The sequence below is a fragment of the Rhinolophus sinicus genome, chromosome 11 (assembly GCF_057876585.1).
Source record: "Rhinolophus sinicus isolate RSI-liver-muscle chromosome 11, RSI-T2T, whole genome shotgun sequence".
NCBI lineage: Eukaryota > Metazoa > Chordata > Mammalia > Chiroptera > Rhinolophidae > Rhinolophus > Rhinolophus sinicus.
The window spans coordinates 18,356,451-18,376,465 of NC_142511.1; the positions used below are offsets into that span (position 1 = coordinate 18,356,451).

Consider the following 20,015-nt stretch of genomic DNA (forward strand, 5'->3'; position numbering starts at 1 on the left):
TAGTGCAGTGGTTCTCAAGCGATCTGTGGTGAAGAACTAGTGTTTAATCTTTTAAAACATCCAGTCCACCTCAGACTAATACTTCTGTCAAAATTAAGTTAAATTAAAAAGATTAGATTTAAAAAAGGTGAGTAAAATACAAGCCTCGATGTTTTATTAAATTCAAAAATTTGTATTTCAGTAAACATTAGTAACAAACGGATAAAAAGGCAAGACTTGCAAACACTGTGCACATTTTTTTTATTTGACATGTATGTAAGTGATCATTGTAGAAAATTCCTATTATGCTTTTTCATTCCACAATCATAATTAAACCAAGTTATGAGTGAAATAGCAATTCCTCCTATTAAATGTTTATATGCACACTGTGAATGAACCCCATGCATCTATGAGCTTGCCTCTTGTCTGCTAATTTATCTAATCTCGACTGGATTGACAAAAAAGATGTATTTTGGGGACAGACGATGGAGCCCGAACTGAATGCATCGAGGACACGAGCCATGGTTCAGGCACTCAACAAAAGTGTGCTAAATTAAATAGGTTGTTGGTGACTGGATTGTCTTCTCTGAAATGTGGTTCTGGGAACTGCTCATCCATATTGAAGATCCCTGGGGCTCCTCTCCCAAGTAGGGTCCACATCTTTAGGACAGCAGCAGCTCGGCTAAATCCTACTGTTCAAGAGCAGGCACTTTCAGAAATGATTTGCAACGACTTTCTGAATAGCGATGAATCATTACTCAAGAGTGGAATAAAACTGTTCCCAGGATGAAGGAACAGAATATTCTCCTATGGTGTCTGGACTCAGGAAAGGAAGGTCATCATGGAAGGAAGTGTGTATGGTTTATATTCCTAGAGATGTTGTGAAGGACATTCAAGGTCATTCAGGATCTGGCCCTTGGATTTCTCCCTAGCGATTGACATACAGGATCTCTGGGTGGTCTGATCTCAGGTTGACAGGAATGAGAAAAGAGAGTCTAGCTAATTTAGCATTGCTCAGATGATTGATTTTTCATTTTTATCTAAAATGAAGCAAGTGGTGCCATGTTTTCAAAATTCATCTTCAGTTCTTCATCAATAGCCAGTTCCAAAAATATTAAATTTAAATTATCTTTTGATGAAAAAGTGAATCCATAGAATTTTCTGTGTGTAAATCTAGGAAAATAAATGCAAAACATTCTGTCAAATTCAGAAAATATTTGGTAATAACATTTTGCAGACGTGCTGTATCAATATCATCACTGCTTTCATTGATAATTGTTAAATTCTGGAACATGTCATAAATGATAGAAACTGTTCTTTTAAGCTTTTAGTTTTTGTGTTTGGTCTTCAATCTTATCTGCCATTGAAAAGCATTTTCCTCCCTTACGTGGAAGTATTAAGATCATTAAAATAGCCATTAAACAAGGCTGGCTGTCTTAATTCGTAGCTTTAGAGAGTTGGAACCAAGCTGGTTTCTTATCTTGCAAAACACTAAGAGTTCATTCTGTACTTCAGACATTCTTGACAGAACTTTTCCTCTCAATAACCATCAAACATCAACATGCAATACTGTTGTTTATGACTCGCTTCTTTCTCAATTACTCAGAGTAATCAGGAATTTAACTCATTTACCTTTACGTAATTCACAATTTTTACTGCATCACTAAGTACAATGTTTAGTTCAGTTGACTAATTTTTGAAGCAGGTCTTAATCAACAAAGGCAGCAATGCAGTAATTTACATTCTGGTGCAAGTTTATTAATCTGGGTAATCATTCCAGAATGTTTTCCTATTTTTGCAGCTGTGACTTCAGAACATACTCCTACACAACACTTAAATCCCAAACCGCATCTGTTGATAATGTAATTCTTCTTAGCTTTATACTTTTGAGAGCTTAGTTGTGTCTTTTGGCAATGAGCATTCAAAAAAAAAAAAGATTCTTCCTTCATATCACCATCATGTTCAATCGCATATGTACTGAAAGATTGTCATATCCGCAATACCAGTGCACTTGTCCAGTTGCAGTGAAAAGTACTTTGCTTGCTTTGTTTGGTCTACGAGTTGGTCTTCCATCTCATTAGCCTGATATGTTAATCTATGATGTAATTTGAAAGTGATACTGGACCTACCTTCTTTGCCAGAGATTCACCCAACCGTTTCAAGCCAACACCTCTGCTGCAGATTTTCATTAATGTCATCGATTACATATGGTTTTTTGTCTTAGCAACCCAAAGAACGATTTTATTAGAAGCCCACAAAGAGTTAATATATAAAATACTGAACATTGGTTTCTGTGGCTTTTTGGGAAATACACCCTTTTTTTTTAAAATTAAATACGATTTCCTTTTTTTTTTTTTTAATGGGCATGCCGCTTACATATTTTTTTTATTAGTATCAGGTGTACAAAGCAACATAATCGTTAGACATTTACACCTCTCACTAGTGATAACTCCCCTAATGTACTACCCCTCTGACACCATATATAGTTATTACAATACCATTAACTATATTCCCTATGCTGTACTTTACAACCCATAACATATATATATATATATATATATATATATATATATATATATATATATATATTTAATTATAGTTGCCATTCAATAAGGCAATACTCTTTTATTTCAAAGAATTCTGTTGGTTTCGAGCTTGTTTTTGGTGACCTTTTGTAAGTAAATGCTACCCAAGAAGTTTTAAAGGTATCTGGAGCCAGAACATTTCTGCTGATATCACACTGTATGGGTTTAGCTTCAACCATGGCTACAAACCCAAGCTTCGTGTATGAGGAACGATATTTCCAAATGAAACTAGCACAAACCCATTGGTCTCCGTTTCTTTGGAATTGCTGCTGTTGCCATTCTTTGGTTTACTTCTACTGATACATTCAGACAAAATATATCTGTTCTCAAAATAAACAAAAAAGTCCTGTGAAATTTCTTTTAAAGTTTGTAAATTAGAGCTACAAATACATAATACAGTTTTTTCTTTCTTAATTTAGCTGATAATGTTTAACTGTGAATTAAGCAGGGTTTTAACTGTAAATTAAGCAGGTTTTATTAAAAATTAAAACGATCGCAAAACAACAAGTTATAAAACTAAATACATGCGAACAGTTTCTCTGTCCACCTTGTCTTCTGTGGCCTTCCTCGTCTGACTTCCTATTTGGCCATCTCTCACGTCTCATCTGTTTTGGCATGAATATGGGTAGGAAGACATTTCTCTAATAATTGTTTACAATCCCTCTGTAGGCTGATTCATGGGGGGAAAAGTAGGGAGACTGGCGTTTTGTGGTTTGTGTTTTACATTTAATGCCGTTTCCTAATGGGTATGGCAGTATCTAATTGTATCCTGGGGGAATGAGCTGTTTCCCCCTTTTCATGTGTAAGCTCATGATTGTATTGATTATATTTAACTGGAAATGTGACATCAAAAAGAAAAGTGCTGACTTCAGATCGACAAATACATTTTGAACACTTAAAATTTGCAAAGCCCTGTGCTAGATGTGGTTGAGAATAGGGGGGTAAGACAATCAGAGTTTCTTTTTTTTAATTAAAGTTTATTGGAGTGACAATTGTTAGTAAAGTTACATAGATTTCAGGAGTACAATTCTGTAATACATCATCTATATCTCACATTGTGTGTTCACTACCCAGAGTCAGTTCTCTTTCCATCACCATATATTAGACCCCATTTACCCTCTTCTAGAGCCCCTCTCCCCCCTTATCCTCTGATAACCCCTAAACTATTGTCTATGTCTATGGGTTTTTGTTTCTTCACTTATTTGTCTTGTTTTTTTGTTGTTGTTTTCAGTTTTATGTACCACACATCAGTGAAATCATATGGTTCTCTACTTTTTCTGTGTGACGTTTCACTTAGCATTATAATCTCAAGATCCATCCATGTTGTCAAAAAGTCCATGGGTCCAAGACCTTTTCAGGGAGTTTGTGAGGTCAAAACTCTTTACATAGTGATGCTAAGACATTATTTGTCTTTAGTATTGAAAACTGTCAAACTCATGGTGGCAGCTTTCAGTTTTTCATACTTCTAATTTTTGCTTGAAAGCTTTAATTTTATAATTGGCAACAAATACTGTCAGTTGTGTTCCCTGAAGTAATGGGCTCACCTCATTGGTTTCCAAGAAAATGTCTGCCAAATACCCCAGTGTGGAAAAGCGTAGTTTGTCTGTCAGTTGTTCTCTCAAATAAAAATGGTATCGAAAACAGCATGAAAGAAAACAATAGCTATTTCAGCTTGGAGTGCAACTGCACAAATGCTTTTCCTTGAAATAACTACAGTATTTCAATATGTAGAAGTGTTTCATGTATTCTTATTTTGTCATGCAGAATATTAAAATATATACTCAAGGGTCGAGATTGAATAAATTTAATCATTTGTATTGCTTCAACATCACTAATCAACAGATATGCAAATAAAAATCACAATAAAGATGCACCTCACCACAGTTAGAATGGCTATCATCAACAAGACAAATAGTAACAAGTGTTGGAGAGGCTGTGGAGAAAAAGAAACCCTCACACACTGTTGGTGGGAATTCAGACTGGTGCAGCCACTATGGAAGGCAGTATGGAGGTTCCTCAAAAATTTAGGAATAGAATTACCATATGACCCAGCAATCCCTCTCCTGGGTATCTACCCAAAAAATCTGAAAACATTTATCCACAAAGACATGTGTGCTCCAATGTTCATTGCAGCTTTGTTTACGGTGGCCAAGACATGGAAACAACCAAAATGTCCTTCTTTTCTTACCACCGAATAGTATTCCAAAAGTCCAAGACCTTTTCAGGGAGTTTGCGAGGTCAAAACTCTTTACATAGTAATCCTAAGACATTATTTGTCTATTTTATTGTGTTGATCTGTGTACTGATGGTGCAAAAGCAATAGTGTGTAAAACAGCTGGCACCTTAGCATGAATAGCGGCAGTCCCAAACTGTATAAGTTCTCATCATCTTCTTCACTGTCATTCACTTGTTGAAAAAAAGAATCCAGTTTCCCTTATGAATGCCCTTGATGAAGCAATGCAAATAACTGAATTTATTCAATCTCAACCCTTGAGTATATATTTTAATATTCTACATGACAAAATAAGAATACTGATTCCTAATAAGAATATTTCTACATACTGAAATACTGTGGTTATTTCAAGGAAAAGCATTTGTGCAGTTGCACTCCAAGCTGAAATAGCTATTGTTTTCTTTCATGCTGTTTTCGATACCATTTTTATTTGCGAGAACAACTGACAGACAAACTACGCTTTTCCACACTGGGGTATGTGGTAGACATTTTCTTGGAAACCAATGAGGTGAGCCCATCACTTCAGGGAACACAACTGACAGTATTTGTTGCCAATTATAAAATTAAAGCTTTCAAGCAAAAATTAGAAGTATGAAAAACTGGTAGCTGCCACCATGAGTTTGACAGTTTTCAATACTAAAGACAGTTGATGTGATTGATGGTGATATTAACAAATAACATTTTTTGATATTGTTTAATCAAATGTGTTGACTTTTGGAAGATCAGCAAAGCTCAGTGAGCCCATATTTTCCAAATGATCCATCCGTGATGTTACAAAACCATACATGAGTAAAAGATCTACTCAAAGTGCAAGATGAACCAATGTCCTAGTGTGACAGTGTGGAAAGTTCATTGATATGGTTTCAGATTCTACATTAAACTGTAAGAAATTACCATTTGTTGAATTTTAGGATATTATCAAAGAAGGTGTCTTTCGTTATCTGAAAAGGCTATTAAAATATTTCTCTCTTTTTCCAACTACGTATTTGTGTGAGACTGAATTTTCTTCATATGCTTCAACCAGAACAATGTGTCACTTCAGACTGAGTACAGAAGTAGGTATAAAAATACAGCTGTCATCTATTAAGTCAGGCATTAAAAATGATTTGGAAAAATCTAAAACAGTAACATTCTTCTTACTAATTTTTTTTATGTTTTGGACAGTATTGCTCTTTTCATAAAGTATGTTATCTACGTTAACATATAATGAGTTTATTATTTTTAAGTGGATAAATATTTTTAAATATGCTCAGATTTAATTACTAATATGGTAAATAGCAATAGGTATAATCCACATACAGAAGCTCTTTCTTGTCTTCAGTCTTTTAAGAGTGGAAAGGAGTCCCAAGACCCAAATTTGAAGCTCAAATTTAAGAGGGTCACTTTCACCAGAATAAGGGATATGTCGGAACAAAGGCTCGGGACCCTGAATGAGAGATCTGGCTATATTCAGAGTATTGTACAAAGCTCATATGGGTTCGAGTGAGTGGCAGGAGACAGAGGAGAGCTGTGAGAGATGAGGCTGGGCAGGTAGGCAAGGGCCAGTCCAGTGACGAAGCGTTCAGACCTTAGACTGCCTGGTTCAAATCTTGCTTCTGTCACTTTGTTCCTGTGTGATTTGGGGCAAGTGACTTAACCTCTCTGCATCTCAGTTTTCCAATATTTAAAACAGTGTTAATAACAGTACTTATTTACTAGTTCTGTGAGGATTTAGTAAAATAATCTATAAAACACTTGACATAGTGCTTGGCACAAAGAAAGCACTCAATAAATATTGGGTATTTTTTTTTTTTTGGTGGGGGGACGGGAAAGAGGACTTTATTGGGGAACAGTGTGTACTTCCAGTACTTTTTCCAAGTCAAGTTGTTGTCCTTTCAATCTTAGTTGTGGAGAGCGCAGCTCAGCTCCAGGTCCAGTCGCCATTGCTAGTTGCAGGAGGCGCAGCCCACCATCCCTTGTGGGAGTCGAACCAGCAACCTTGTGGTTGAGAGCCCGTGCTCCAACCAGCTGAGCCATCTGGCACTGGCCCATGTGGGAATTGAACCGGCAGATCTCTTTCCATCACCATATATTTGATCCCCCTTTACCATCATCTACCACCCCCCTCCCCCTTTACCCTCTGGTAACCACTAAACTATTGTCTGTGTCAATGAGTTTTTGTTTCTTGTTTGTCTTGTTCTTTTGCTGTTTTCAGTTTTATATACCACATATCAGTGAAATCATACGGTTCTTGACTTTTTCTGTCTGACTTCTTTTGCTTAGCGTAATAATCTCAAGATCCATCCATGTTGTTGCAAATGGTACTATTTCATCTTTTCTTATGGCAGAATAGTATTCCATTGTGTACATGTACCACAACTTCTTTATCCATTCAACTATCGAAGGACATTTTGGTTGTTTCCATGTCTTGGCCACCATAAATAAAGCTGCAATAAACATTGGAGCACATGTATCTTTATGGATAAATGTTTTCAGATTTTTTGGGTAGATACCCAATAGAGGGATTGCTGGGTCATATGGTATCACACTTCCTGACTTCAACTTGTACTACAAGGCAACAATAATCAAAACAGTATGATATTGGCAGAAAAACAAGCACACAGACCAATGGAATAGAATTGAAAACCTAGAAATAAACCCAGGTAAATATGGACAGATAATTTTTGACAAAGAAGCCAAAAACATACAATGGAGAAAAGACAGCCTCTTCAATAAATGGTGCAGGGAGAATTGGAAAGCCACATGCAAAAGAATGAAACTGGACTGCTATCTGTCACCAGGTACCAAAATTAACTCAAAATGGATCAAAGACCTAACCATAAGACCTGAAACAATAAACTGCATAGAAGAAAACATAGGTACTAAACTTATGGGTTCAAAGAGCATTTTATGAATTTGACTCCAAAGGCAAGGGAGGTAAAAGCTAAAGTAAATGAATGCGACTGTATCAAACTAAAAAGCTTTTGCACAACAAAAGAATCCATCGACAAAATAAAGAGGCAACCAACCGAATGGGAGAATATTTTTGCAAATAACGCCTCTGAATAGGGGCTAATATCCAAAATGTATAAGAAACTCATACAACTCAACAACAAAAAACAAAACAATCCAATTAAAAAATGCGCGGAGGACCTGAATAGACATTTCTCCAAAGAGAACATACAAATGGCCAAGAGACATATGAAAAAATGCTCAACATCACTAATCATCAGAGAAAAGCAAATAAAAGCCACAATGAGATATCACCTCACCCCAGTCAGAATGGCTATCATCAACAAGACAAATAGTAACAAGTGTTGGAGAGGCTGTGGAGAAAAAGGAGACCTCATACACTGTTGGTGGGAATGCAGACTGGTGCAGCCGTTATGGAAGGCAGTGTGGCGGTGCCTCGAGGAATTAAGAATAGAATTACCATATGACCCGGCAATCCTTCTCCTGGGACTTTTCTTGATGCGACGTGTCCTCAAGGGAAAACAGTTCCAGCTGTTCCACTGGCTGCTTTTGTGGTGGAAATCTTCAACTTCAGGAAGGCTCCAGTGCACCTCTTACTTTCAAAGGGGGCAATTTTATATACAACTGGGAATCGGTTCTCTTTTGTGGAAAATTTTGCTGGCCCATTGACTATCAAATTTGGGCTGATTGTTTTTTTTTTTTTCTCCTTGTCACTCAATCAGCTATTCATGTGCATTTCTAGTTACAAAATCATTTCACTCTCCTCAAGTAATTGGCTGCCTAGTACCCATTCTTACATTACCATAGTTTCTGAGATAGCCAGAAGTTACCACGGGCACAGTCAACAGAACCGGGCTGGGCCTGGAGTAGCTCACAGGGAGAAGAGGATCTGGTGGCCAAGAAATCACTTGGTTATTACGGAAAGTGGAATTCAGTTCATCAATAATATATTAAGTTTACTCTGTGCCAAGCACTGAGAACCAACTGAGGTGAAAGAATATACATCCCACCCCCATCTGAGAGAAGTTTGCCTGTCCTTTTGGTGGGCAGATGAGTCATGTTTGCAAATAACTGAATTGTGCGTTATGTGTGACAAGTGCTGAGATCAAAGTAAAAGCAAAGTGCTTTGGGAGCCCAGAGGGGGAGCCTGCTTCAGGCTTGGGGAGGCTGGCCGGGCCTTGAGCTGGGCCTTGAAAGGGGTCAGGTTCTAGCAGGGAGGAATGGGTAGATGAAGGTCTTTCTGTGGAGAGAACAACATGAGTAAACACAAGGATGTAGAACAGGCAGAATCAGCAACACAATTTGTGAGACTCAGTGCAAAATGAAAATGCTAAGCCCCTTGTTCAGAAATCATTAAAAATTTCAAGAGCGTGCCATCAGAGCCTTCCACCAAGCATGGGACTTTCTGAGGGCTGAGACCATGTGACGGCACAGGTCCCAGGGGTGTATCCTGAAGGCAGGGTGCATATGAGGACAGGGGAGAACTCAGGGATGTTGGAAGCAAAGCTGGGTGAGAGCGAGGAATGGAAGACAGGTGCGCAGAGGCAGTTTGCAGCCATGTGCTTGGGCACCGTGTTTAGGAGCGTGGACTGGACACTGCGTTCAGGGGGGAACCTCTGAAGTTTGGAGCTGGGAATGGTAGGATCAGAACGTGTTTTGGAAAGATGGCCACTGCAGTGTGGAGGAGGCAGGGTGTGACGTGGTTTCGGAGGGACTGAAGAGAGGATGGGTTTGGGGTAGAGACTGAAATCTGGACCTTAGAGAAGGACTCGTTCTGAACACTAGAAGAAACAGCAGGAGTGGAATGGAGAAAAGGGCAGCAGAGACGTATCACAAGTAGAGAGTTCAGGGAACCACATTGAAAAGGGTGAGGCAAGAGGGATGCAGAACTGACGCTGAAGTGTTTAGCCTGCGTGGTAGGACGGGTAAGAAAAGTCAGTGGAGAATTAGTAGGTCCATGTTCTTTGACCAGTTGGCTGATTATCTGCAGTGATTTCATTACTCTGCTAGGATTTAACCAAAGTTAAATGGTGGAACTAACTGAGTATGTGGAAATTCTTCAGCAAAGGGTAGTCCCCATCCCCTCGTTATATTTAATGAAGCTCTGAACGTGTCCATGAGTCCATAGTACATGCTAGTGGTGTGGTAGGTCCTGACGAAGGGCAAATCCAAGCAAGTCTCAGGCCCCTGCCCTCCAGCCCAGCCGTCTCTCTCACCCCCCACCCCACTCGCTGTGGCCCAGGCCTGACGCAATTGCCTTTGCCGGGGAGTCTTCCTTCCCCACTCCATCACCACACCGCCAACAACCATGCATCTTCCAAAACTCTGCACTGGGCTTGCTTCATGCCCTGCCACCTCCGCCACCCCCAGTCTAGATTGCCCCCTGACCACACCATGTCTCACATGTTTAGTCACTGGGGACCACGTCTTATTGGACAGTGCATCTGAGTGCTACCACCATGCCAAGTACAAGGGAAGTGCTAGGTAAACGTTTGTGGAATAAATGAAGGAATGAAAAGGTCAAGTTTGTCCATTAGACTGAAGTGATTGAAAGCCCATTCAGTTGCGACTAAATAGTTGACAGCTTTTTAGTTCCAAAGACGGCACACGATTTGCAGTTTCAGCAGCAGCAGAACGTATACGGCTGCTAATTAAAACGACCAAGTACCAAATGGGCCTCAGCAAAATCCCATTTTATCAGTTTTATCATTCTGACACCCCGGCCCATTTGTTGTAACCAGAGACCAGGGAGGAGCAGAACCACCCCAAAAGCGAGATCGGGGGGAGTGATCCATACTAGTGGATTGTCTGTAGAGAATTTAAAAGTATTATTAGGTTGGTGCAAAAGTAATTGTGGTTTTTGCAATTATTTTTAACGCTTTAAATCACAATTACTTTTGCACCAGCCTAATAAAATATCAACTGAAAGTTGGACTATTTCTATTATCGCCATGAGCTGGCAGTTCTAAATGATGTCAGTGATAAAATACACTCCCCGCCCCCAGGGCTGACCTCACAGCCTTTTCCCCCAGGAGCGCCCCATGAGCCCCACTGGGGAGCAGCACAGGGTTTAAATCATGCTTCTCAGGGCAGAATACAGACTATTTACCTGCTCTTTCTACAAGCCTGGGCCCCTCAGAATGTCCCTTTTCCTCCTCATATTGATGACAATGTCATAGTGACCTCCTAGGGCCGAGTCTGTCACTGCTAATGTTCTCTGCATTCTTCCATTCAGATTCAGGGAGGCATCCAGAGGGTCCATTGGCTCCGAAGAGCCCCTCTGAGTGGAGCTGAAATATAAATGTTAGAAGAAAAGTGGAGGCTGTTATGGGACCAGGATCGCTGTCCCCACTTACCTGCCCGAGGGGAGCAATGTCTAAGGGAGGGGTGAGGACGTGCTTTGGGTCTTCTCTTTACTAGCATCGGTATAACTTGTAGACCTCTCCCCATGAGCACATCTTTCTGAGACTCCTTCCCACGTGCTGAATGAAGTCAGAAAACATTTCAAAAGCTACAGAAGCGATGGCAATGTGAAAACTTTTACTAGGCAACATTTTGTATCAGAATTAGCAACTGACAATTCTGTAATGTCTATTGATACTCTGTCTTAGCAAACCAAATTAGCAGTTTCAAAGGTATGGCGAGACCCCTGTGTCACTCATAATCACCAAGATGGTTGGTGAACCCGCTGTTAGCATGGGCACCCAGTTGCAGGGCTGCTCTGACCCCTCCCCTGGAACCCATGAGCAGAGCAGCGTCCGAATCCTGCTCTGCTGGTTGAGGTTGTCATGTTTGCTGAGTCCAAGGGCAGAGACAGATACCAGCTATAGATTAGGAGCCCCACCACCTTCAGGATAAAACCCAAGGGCGCCCGTCATCGTGTGGGTCTTGGTCCAGCCCAGCTTCCTCTCTAGCGCGGCCCCACCGCCATCCATGAATCCAGGGCCCCAGCCTTGCTGAGAGACTTCCAGTTCCCCGGACAGGCTTTGTTCTCTCAACCTTCCTGCCTCGGCCATGCTATTCCCTTAGCCTGGGATTTTCCATCCACCCTCTGCTCCCTCACTTGCCAGAATAGCTCAAGACCTCAGTTCTGGCATCTTCTCATGCAGGAGGAGGCTTTTCGTTGCTCAGTTCCCCAAATGGGGTCAGTTAGATGCAGACTTTGTCTCCATATATGTGTGTTGCGGCTACACAGCCCCGCCTGTCTTCTAACCCATGCTGTCCTCATCCCTGCCTTGTGCCTCTTTGTCTAGCTCCACGGCCTAGAACACCTTCCCCCGGGCTTTCTTCTAGCCTCAGCTGTGCCCCTCCAGCAGGTTCTCTGGGGGCTGTTTCTTCTGCTTCTCTCAAGGCCGATTCCGTTTTTTCGAAGCACGATTCTTACAGTCCCTGAGAGTGACACCACGTTCAGTGGTGAAGCTGTGGTGACACTGAAGCAGAAATCTGGAGAAACTCACCACTCAGGCCATTTCTATTACCCACAACACGATCAACAGGAGAGTAGAACCCAATGATTTCTAATTGCTATTTTTTGGACAGATTTATTAAGCTATGTAAAATACGTTATCAAATCACTAAGTACAAGTTGAATGGTGGTGTTTTCTTCCTCCCTAAGTTCAACATATCTGCCACTGCTAAGCTTAATTTTCATTTTTCCCTCTACCTTCAGGGTAACCTTGACTATCTTGCAGGCCTAGCGATTCAGGACAGGAAGCCCAGGACCCTTGGGCTGTGGTAGGTGTCATGGCAGAGACTAAAAGCTTGGCTGTTCACACCCCTGGCGGAGGTTCCATGTCTTCCTCCTGACCCTTGGCCAGCCCTCTTTATCTGTCTCTCCTCATGAAAAACATGACCTTGCTAATTTCAAGGCCTAAAACTACCTTTTGTCTACACAGTTTCTTAATCTTCAAGGGACAAAAGAAAAAATAACTGATATTTTTCTAGTCTCTGTACAAGGTGAATCTAGTCTATGATTATTTCTTCTCAACTGGGGGAAAAAAGTTCATTCACCAACTTAATTATTAATTTCTCCAAGTAATTACTCCCCCTCTTTTATTTTTTTAATCATCAGTACCCAATGACCAGTAAGTATATTTTGGCTAAGCCTGTTGTTTTACAATCCGTTTCATCAAGACATCACACTGTTTTCCTTAAATGTTTTTACAATGGTGAGACCAGCACTGCACTCCAGCCCCCTTTCCCTCCCTGGTTTCTCTCCACTCCGCTGGGTAATTTGGCTCCGGGGCTCCGCTCACCGCCCGGGTCATGCTCCGGCCTCCACCCCGGCAGGACCTTTTGGACAGCCTCACCGCAGGAAGTTAAGGTTGAAGAGGGACGTGTGGACGCAAAGAAGGGGGTCACCTGGAGCTGAGGTACCTGTTTATGAACTTGTCCTGGACACTGCAAGTCAAAGGATGGGGAAATTGAGGGCTTCACAGCTGAATTCGGGAATTTAGAGTTCCTCCGTGTAATAAACGTTGACTTGATCTCCTCGAACTACCTGTATGGAAAAAGCTTGCGCTCAGTGACAATAGGATCTTTGGAGGTCTGGACAGGTCGGCAGAAAAACTTCTAAACCTCACACATCTGAACTTCAGTGGAAACAAACTGAAAGGTCTCAGCACCGGGGAACCTTTGAACAATTGGAATGTCTGAAAAGCCTCAGCTGTGAGGTTCCTCGCCTGAACGACTTCCGAGGGCGTCTGCAGGTTCCTGCCCCAGCTGACCTACCTGGATGGCTGTGACCAAGAGGATGGAGAAGCCCCCGACTTAGATGCCAAAGTGCGTGGTGTCGAGGAAGAAGAGGGGGATGAAGGAGGATGAGATGAGCAGGAGTGTGGTGACGAAGGTGAAGTCGATGGGGAGAGAGAAGAATTGGACATGGTGGAGAACTCGATGAACAGGATGGAGACGGAGAGGAGGAAGAAAGCAGGCAAGGTGCAAACAGGAAGAGAGAAGCAGATGATGACGGAGAAGATGATTAAGACCCTAAACAACCTGACAAAAAGAACTGTTTCGTACTGGTTGGATGGCTCATATGGCTTTGGTAGCTTTCTTTTGTTTTTTTTTGTAAAGGGAGCTGTCATACAAACCCCAGGACACCCACCTCCCAAAGAGCCAAAGAATAGTTCCTGTGCCATTCTGCTTTCCTCCGTTTAGTCCCTCTTGGAAATCCCCACGAGGCTTGGAGACTTCACCCCAACACTATTTTAAGTGTTGTTAGGTTTGCATGTAAGACTTGCTGTAGCAGGGATAGTTGTGATGACTGAGTCAACTGTCTGTGGCCACCAGTTACACTGAGATTGTAACAGCACTTTTACTTTCTGTACAACAAAGAAGCTTTGTAAATAAAATCTTAACATTAAAAAAAAAGACAGCTTCCCACAGCAAAGAATTAGGAGGCCCCAGATATGAATGGTGCTGAGGCTGAGAAACCCTTCTGTAAAGGACATGTACTTTGTATCTGGACTGCCTGGGTTTGAATATAGCTCCTAGCTTACTAGCTGTGTGACCTTGGCCAAGTTACTTGACCTCTCTGTGCTGATCTGCAATGATAGTCCTTACTTAATAGAACTGTTAAGAGATTTAAATGAGTCAGTGAATATGAAGCATTGGAACAGTGTCTGGCACACAGTAGACATGTATTTAGAGAGGCGCCTGGTGCAGTGGTGGAGTGGGTTCCTGAGCCAGCCTGCCTGCGTGTGAATCCTCCATCTGCCACTTACCAGCTGTGTGACTTTGGGTGAGTCACTTAAACATTCTTCAACTCAGATTCTTCCTCAGTAAAACGAAGATAATAATAGTATCTACCATTAAATCATGGATGCAATGTGCTTATGACAATGACTCGCACATCGTAAAAGCTATGTAAGTACAAGTTGTTATTATTACTGTTATTATTAATTAATTTATTCTTTCATGCAACAACTATTTGGGCCTCCTGTTCCCAAAGTGGTGAAGTCACCTGCCTTATAGCTATGAGAGTCAGGATTAGGGCCACTGACTCATGAGAGAAGGAAAGCTCTGTCCAGTATGACAGTTCACGGCTCTCTGTATGGGCGTCCTGTGCAGTGGGAAGCTGGGGGATCTATCCTTGTGGGTAATTGTCACTTTGGAGGCAATGTGGAGAGAGGCACTATGACCTACAGTGTCACTTAGCAACTAAAAACTCCAATTCTGCCTTTGAAAGTCTAAGAGAGTGATGGTTGTTCAGGGAGGAAAATCAAAGATGTTGAGATCAGGTGCTGAGATCAGAGTATCAACAGTGGAAAAAGTGATTTCAAATTGTTTCTGTTATTATTATTGGAAGAGGTATTTCTTTCATGGGCACTCTGTGCAGTCATTGAGCTGTTCCCGTCTAGTTCACCATGGTGACAGCAGTGCTTTCTGAAGTTTTTCCTTTTTTTCCTTTTGAGCTGTAGGAGAAAAATGAAATTTGAGCTCTGTGAGAGCATATACCTTTAGGAGCAGACATAAGGACTATTGGAAAATGAGTGCAGTTAAGGTTAACACACTTGTTTAAATGGCTTTAAAAATATATGTGTTATTTTTAAAATTATTTATGTTTTCATTTATAGTTAGCATTCAATATTATTTTATATTAGTTTCAGGTGTACAGCATAGTGGATAGACATTTACATAATTTATACAGTGCCCCCCCCATTAGTCTAGTACCCACCTGGCACTATATACAGTTGTTGCAACATTATTGACTATATTCTCCGTGCTGTACTTTATATCATCCCCGGGACTATTTTGTAACTACCAATTTGCATTTCTTAATCCCTTCACCTTTTTCACCCAGCTCCCCAAACCCTCTGCCCTCTGGCAACCATCTGTTTGTTCTATGTATCTATGAGTCTGTTTCTATTTTGTTTGTTCATTTATTTTGTTCTTTAGATTCCACATATAAGTGAGATCATATGGTATTTGTCTTTCTCTGTCTGACTTATTTCACTGAGCATAATACCTTCCAGGTCCATCCATGTTGTTGCAAATGCTAAGATTTCATTCTTTTTGTGTGACCAAGTAATATTCCATTATACATATGTACAACCTCTTCTTTACCCATTCGTCTTTTGATGGGCACTTGTGTTGCTTCCATATCTTGGCTGTTGTAAATAGTGCTGCAGTGAACATAGGGGTGCATATATCTTCTCAAATTAGTGTTTTGGATTTCTTCAGATAAATACCCAGAAGTGGAATTCCTGGGTCATAAGGTAGTTCTATTTTTAATTTTTTGAGGAACCTCCATACTGTTTTCCATAGAGGCTGCACCAATTTGCAATCCCACCAACAGTGCACGAGGGTTTCCTTTTCTCTGAATCCTTGGCAACACTTGTTGAGTGTTGATTTATTGACGATAGCCAAATCACAGGTGTGAGGTGATATTTTATTGTGGTTTTAATTTGCATTTCTCTGATGATTAGTGATGTTGAGCATCTTTTCATATGACTATTGGCCATCTGTATGTCCTCTTGGGAGAAATGTCTATTCACATTCTCTGCCCATTTTTTAAATTGGATTTGGTGTTGAGTTGTATGAGTTTTGAAAATATTTTTGATATTAACCCCTTATCAGATATATCATTGGCAAATATCTTCTCTCATGCAGTAGTCTGTGTTTTCGTTTTATGGGTTTCTTTTGCTGTACAAAAACTTTTTGGTTTGATGTAGTTCCACTTATTTTTTCTTTTGTTTCCCTTACCTGAGAAGATATATCAGAAAAAAATATCACTAAGAGCAATGTCAGAGAGTTTGCTGCCTATGTTTTCTTCTAGTTTTATGGTTTTGGATCGTACATTTAAGTCTTTAATCTATCTTGAGTTTATTCTTATATATGGTGCAATGTGTCCTAATTTCTCTCTCTCTCTCTCTCTCTCTCTCTCTCTCTCTCTCTCTCTCTCTCTCTCTCTCTTCCCTCCCTCCTTCCCCTTCCTTCCTTCCTTCCTTCCTTCCTTCCTTCCTTCCTTCCTTCCTTCCTTCCTTCCTTCCTTCCTTCCTTCTTCCTTCCTTTTTCTTGCATGTATCTGTCAAGTTTCCCAACACCATTTCTTGAATAGACTGTCTTTACCCCACTATATGTTCTTGCTCCTTTGTCATAGATATAGGCATGGGCTCTCTATTCTGTTCCATTGTTCTATGTGTCTGTTTTTATGCCAATACCATGCTGTTTTGATTAGTATATGCTTGTAGTATAGTTTCATATCAGGCAACATGATACCTCAAATTTTGTTTTACTTCTCAAGATTGTTGTCATTAGGGGTCTTTTGCAGTTCCATATAAATTTTAAGATTATTTGTTCTAGTTCTGTAAAAAATGCCATTGGGATTTTGATAGGCATTGCATTGAATGTATAGATTGCTTTGCGTAGCATAGACATTTTAACTATGTTAATTGTTCCTATCCACGAACATGGTATATGCTTCCATTTATTTGTATCTTCTTCGATTTCTTTCTTCAGTGTCTCATAGTTTTCTGAGTACAGGTCTTTTACCTCTTTGTTAAATTTATTCCTAGGTTTTGTTTGTTTGTTTGTTTTTAATACAATTGTAAATGGGATTGTTTTCTTAATTTATCTTTCTGGCAGTTCATTATATGTGTATAAAAATGTAACCAATTTCTGAATATTAATTTTGTATCCTGCCACTTTACTTAATTCATTTATCTGTTCTAATAGTTTTTTGTGTGGAATCTTTCAGGTTCTCTCTATATATAGTATCATGTCATCTGCAAATAATGACAGTTTTACTTCTTTATTTCCAATTTGGATGACTTTTATTTCTTTTTCTTATCTGATTGCTGTGGCTAGGACTTCCAATACTATGTTGAATAAAAGTGGTGAAAGTGGGCATCATTGATTTGTTTTTGATCTTAAGGAGAACACTTTTAGCTTTTACCTACTGATAGGAGGTTAGCGATGGGTTTGTCATATATAGCCTTTATTATGTTGAGGTATGTTCCCTCTATTCCCACTTTGCTGAGAATTTTTATTATAAATAGATTCTGGATTTTGTCAAATGCTTTTTCTGCATCTATTGATATGATCATACAATTTTTATCTTTCATTTTGTTTATGTGGTGTATCATGTTAATTGATTTACGGATATTGAACCAACCTTACATCCCAGGAATAAATCCCGCTTGATCATGGTGTATGATCTTTTTAATGTATTGCTATATTTGGTTTGCTAATATTTTGTTAAGGATTTTTGCATCTATGTTCATCAGGGATATTGGCCTAAAATTTCTTTTTGGTAATGTGTTTGTCTGGTTTTGTAATTAGGATAATGGTGGCCTTGTAAAATGAGCTTGGGAACTTTCTCTCCTCTTGAATTTTTTGGAATAGTTTAAGAAGGATAAGTATTAATTCTTCTTTGAATGTTTGGTAAAATTCACCTGTGAAGCCATCCAGTCCAGGACTTTTGTTTGTTGGGAGTTTTTAAATTACTGATTCAATTTCATTAGTAGTAATTGGTCGGTTCAGATTTTCTGTTTCTTCCTGATTCAGTCTTGGAAGATTGTATGTTTCTATGAATTTATCCATTTTTTTCCAGATTTTCCAATATGTTGGCATATAGTTGTTTGTAATATTTTCTCATAATCCTTTGTGTGGTGTCAGTTGTCACTTTTCTTTCATTTCTGATTTTATTTATTTGAAATTATGTGTTATTTTAAATGGCTTTATTAATTAGATTCTCTTTAAAGATCCATACTGGAGAAATATAAAACCTAGGGCTCTCATTATGTTGTAAAGCAAGACCTGGGTTTGCAAACCTGTAAGTCTACCTTTAGCCAGGTACAACTGTAACTAAGTGGTTGTTTCTTTGCAATCAAGAACTCAGCAAGCATGAAATAAGTGCAAGTAGCGAATTATTTGGAGACCTTTTCAACCTGTGTCTGACCTTCTTGATTCATTTGCAGAAGTAATTGCCTGTGGAAATTGCTCTGCTTTTATCTGTGGTGCTATTAAAGCACTGGTGGAAATGAGGTTGCACAGACTCCATTGTTAATGTTTAGCATGGAGTGGGAACTGTTGTTTTATTTGACAGATGAGAAGCAGCTGAAAATAACCTGCTGTCTCCCCTGTAACAATTTTGCTTGTTAAGTGACTGTTCACCAACACAGCAGAGTGTCAGTGTGGTACAGGAATTTATGCTATTTTTAGCATGATAGTAAATGAGTTTTCAGGCTTTTCTTGTTATATAATAGGGAATTATGAGTGTTTTATATTCTGTGATTTGGAGGGCACTTTCTGTGCCCAGGGCAATAGCTGTCCAGCTTGAGGAGGAATAAGGGATAGTGCTCACAGGAAATTTGGAAATGAACTGTAGTCATTTCCATCAAAGTGTCCCATGCATCAAGGTACAGCAGTCCCCATTATTTAGGGGGAATATGTTTTAAGACCTCCAGTGGATGCCTGAAACCATGGATAGTACCAAACTCTATATAATGTATACTATAGGAAAAAATATACTTTTTTTAAATTCTAAAATACACTATTCCTATACATACACACCTTTTCACTTAAAGGAAGCACTTCACAGCTTCTCTTTGACAATCTGAATTACCAGCATCACTACTCTTGAACACAAGCACGACAGTTAATCTGATAGCTGAGACAGCTACTAAGCAGAGCATCTACAGTGTGGATATGCTGGAGAAAGGGAGAATTCACATTCTGGGTGGGATGGAGGGGGCGGCACTAGAGTTCATCACACTGCTTAGAAAGGAGCGCAATTTAAAACTTAAGAATTGTTTATTTCTGGAATTTTCCATTTAATATTTTCAGATCATGGTTGACCACAGAAAGTGAAACCACAGATAAGGGGAAACACTACTGTATTGCTAACCTGTGGGGTTGCTGTCATGCAGGGTGTCATGTGGGGTCTCTGGTCCCGTTCCCCACATAAGAACACAGGACATGGTGAGGCCAAAAGGGAACACCCACGGAGCCATAGATAGGGGAGTCATACCACTATATTCTCTCTGGTGACATCTGCCTGTCTGCAATCCGCTCTTGCTAGCTCAGCCACCATCTTCTTGCTAGCCCCCATTTGCTGCTAGCGTAGCCACAGCAGTTATATTAGTGGCCAATGGCTCACTGGTTACAGCTGACGGCCAACTAGCCACAGCTGATGGCCATCCATTCACAGTTGATGGCCATTTACTACCTGAGCCAGCACCTTTCCACGTGAGGCCAAGAGCCTGGAAACTGCACTCCTGGCTCTGTCCCCACAGAGCCATACCATCCGCAACCCGCTGTCC

At 40.1% G+C, this 20,015-nt stretch overlaps 1 protein-coding gene and 1 pseudogene across 3 annotated transcripts in view; both read left to right on the forward strand.

The window, feature by feature from the left end:
• Positions 1-20,015, forward strand: part of KCNH1 (potassium voltage-gated channel subfamily H member 1) — a 331,725-nt gene that overhangs the window by 197,549 nt on the left and 114,161 nt on the right. The window lies entirely within an intron of this gene.
• Positions 12,915-13,733, forward strand: LOC148756630 (acidic leucine-rich nuclear phosphoprotein 32 family member B pseudogene; annotated as a pseudogene).